This window comes from Galeopterus variegatus, unplaced genomic scaffold (genome assembly GCF_000696425.1).
Source record: "Galeopterus variegatus unplaced genomic scaffold, G_variegatus-3.0.2 Scaffold19184, whole genome shotgun sequence".
In the NCBI taxonomy this organism is placed as follows: Eukaryota; Metazoa; Chordata; class Mammalia; order Dermoptera; family Cynocephalidae; genus Galeopterus; species Galeopterus variegatus.
In genome coordinates, this window is record NW_007745295.1 from 10,218 (window position 1) to 13,366 (window position 3,149).

The 3,149-nt window shown below is 34.9% G+C and overlaps 1 pseudogene; it reads left to right on the forward strand.

Annotated features, from left to right (window-relative positions):
• The first annotated feature begins 111 nt into the window (after positions 1-111).
• Positions 112-789, forward strand: LOC103583033 (annotated as a pseudogene).
• Positions 790-3,149: the final 2,360 nt, after the last annotated feature.

A 3,149-nucleotide genomic window follows, 5' to 3' on the forward strand; every position in this document is an offset into this window, starting at 1 on the left:
GGGGGTGGGGGTGGGGGGCCTCCTGTTAGCCCAGAGAAAAAGACAGACCTGGGGAAATCCAGAACCCGGTGGCCTAAGTCCTTCAGGTAGAGTAGCGTGCGACATGGGAAGCTAACAGTTCTTCAGAGAATGAAAAGGAGTATGTCACAGAGAAGGTGCTAGACAGGTGCATAGTTAAGGGACAAGTGGAATATCTTCTGAAGTGTGAAGGCTTTTCTGAGGAACACAATACTTGGGAACCTGAGAAAAATTTAGATTGTCCTGAGCTAATTTCTGAATTTATGAAAAAGTGTAAGAAGATGAAGAAGGGTAAAAAAAAATAACAAACCCAACAAGACAGAAAGTAACAAGAGGAAATCTTAAACAGTGCCGATGATATCAAGTACCCAAAAAAGAAAGCAATGATATCACTCAGGGATTTGAGAGAGGACTGTAACCAGGAAAGATTGTTGGGGTGACAGTTTCCCATAGTGATTTGACGTTCCTAACAAAATGGAAGACACACATGAAGCAGACCTGGTTCTTGCAAAAATGTTAATGTGAAATGTCCACAAATTGTGATAGCATTTTATGAAGAGAGACTGATGTGGCATGCATGTCCTGAGGATATGGAAAATAGAGAAACAGCAAAGAGCTAAAGAGGGGCTGGTCTCTGTCATTTCTCTCTGTACATAATACATTCTCCTCCTTGCCTTCTCTCCCTTCTACCCCTCACTTCTATCCTAAACACATCCATAAAAAAAGTGCTTATCACTGTGTTCCACATGAGGAAAAAATTAAAAAAGAAACTCCTTTCTCACAATTCATTGGTATTTGATATATGAACTAAATTAATTTACTTTGGACATCTAGTACATATTTCGATCTCATTTCCTCCTATTAAGCTTTAAAAATGATATTAAATGGTTTGGATTTTTCTTAAATTTGCCATCTAGATAACAGCATTTAGCACAGAATTCAGACTTGAGACAAATTTGTACATTTGAAAACTATTAATCCAAACTGATCTATTCATGCAATTCCCATCAAAATCCCAATGATGTTTTTGCAGAAATGGAAAAATCAATCCTAAAATTCATATGGAATCTCAAAGGACCCAAAATAGGCAAAATAATCTTTAAAAAGAACAAAGTTGGAGATCTCACACTTCTGATTTTGAAACTTACTACAAAGCTACAGTAACCAAAACATTGTGGTACTGGCAAAAAGACAGACATTAAGACTAATAAAATAGAATAGAGAACCCAGAAATAAACCCTCACATATATGATCAAATGATTTTTGACAAGGGTGCCATAACCATTCAAATGGGGAAAGGACAGTCTTTTCAACAAATGGTGCTGGGAAAGCTGGATATCCATGTGCAAAATAATGAAGTTGGACCTTCACCTTACACCATATGCAAAAATTAACTCAAAGTGAATCAAAGACCTAAACATAAGAGGTAAAACTATAAAACTTTTAGAAGGAAACACAGAGTGAAAAGCTTCATGACAATGGATTTGGCTATGATTTCTTGGATATGACACCAAATGCACAGGTAACAAAAGAAAAAAGATTCCATCAAAATTAAAAACATTTATGCATCAAAGGACACTAACGACACAGTGCAAAGGCATCCCGTGGAATGGGAGAAAATATCTGCAAATTCTGTATCTGATAAGAGATATAAAGAACTCCTACAACTCAACAACAAAGCCCAATTTAAAAATGAGCAAAGGACTTAAACAGCCATTTCTAGGGGTAAAAAAATACAAATGGCCAATAAGCACATGAAAAGATGCTCAACATCACTAATAATTTAGAAAATGCAAATCAAAACCACAATGAGATACTACTTCATACCCATTAGGATGGCTATTATCAAAAAAACCATTATGCATTGCTGATGGGAGTGCAAAACGGTATGGAAGCTCCTCAAAAAAAACCAAACATGGAATTACCACGTGATCCAGCAATCCCACTTCTAGGTATATATCCAAAAGAATTCAAAGCAGGGACTTAAAACAGATATTTGTACATGTATGTTCACAGCAGCATTATTCACAATAGCCAAAAGTTAGAAACAACACAAGTGTCTATTGACAGGTGTATGGATAAACAAAATGTGTTACATACATCCAATGGAATATTATTCAGCCTTAAAAAGGTAAGAAATTATGATACATGCTACAACACGGGTGAACCCTGAAGACATTATAAGCAGTGAAATAAAACAGTTACAAAAAGGACAACTATTGTATGATTCCACTTATATGAGATACCTAGAAAAGTCAAACTCATGGAGACAGAAAATAGAATGGTGGTTGCCAAGGCCTTAGGGTGGGGGGAGAGAATGGGGAGTTACTGTTTAATGGGTACAGAGTTCCAGTTTGGGAAGATGAAAATGTTCTGGAGATGGATGGCAGTGATGGTTACACAACAACGTGAATGTACTTAAGGCCACTGAACTGTACACTCACAAACAGTTAAAATAGTAAATTTTATGTTATGTATGTTTTATAATAAAAAAAGGTATATAAACTTGGTAGTTAAGTGGAAAAAATCAAAATTGGGTACATATTACACATGTTAAAGCTGGATAAATCTAAATGTATCAAACATAATTTTTAGATACATTATAAACCTGGAAAGGGGGAGGCTTTCTAACTATAACTTAAATTCCAGACACTAAAGAAGACTAGTATTTCAACCATGTAAAAATCAAAAACTTCCTTATAAAAACATACCAAAAGTAGCCAAAAGAGAAATGACCAACAGAGAAAAATTATCTGCACTCAGAGACAAAGAGTTAATTTACTTAATATTCAAGGGTACTTCAAAAAATTCATGGAAAATAGAAGATAATACAAATCTTTCCATGAACTTTTTCAAGTACCCTCGTATAAAGGATACCTATAAGTTGATGACAACAGGGAGGAGGAACAAAGGAAAGTAAGAAGGAAAGGCAAGATCCTAAGCATTCACAGAAAAAGAAAATGAAATAGCTATTAAATGAAAAGATGCTCAACTCCATGGGATAAAAAAAAAATGCAAATTAAAAATACACTGATGTACTTTCATACATTCTTATTTGGAATGCAAAATAATATAGTCACTTTGAAAAACAATTAAACATTCACTTACTATATGACCCTGCAATTATACCT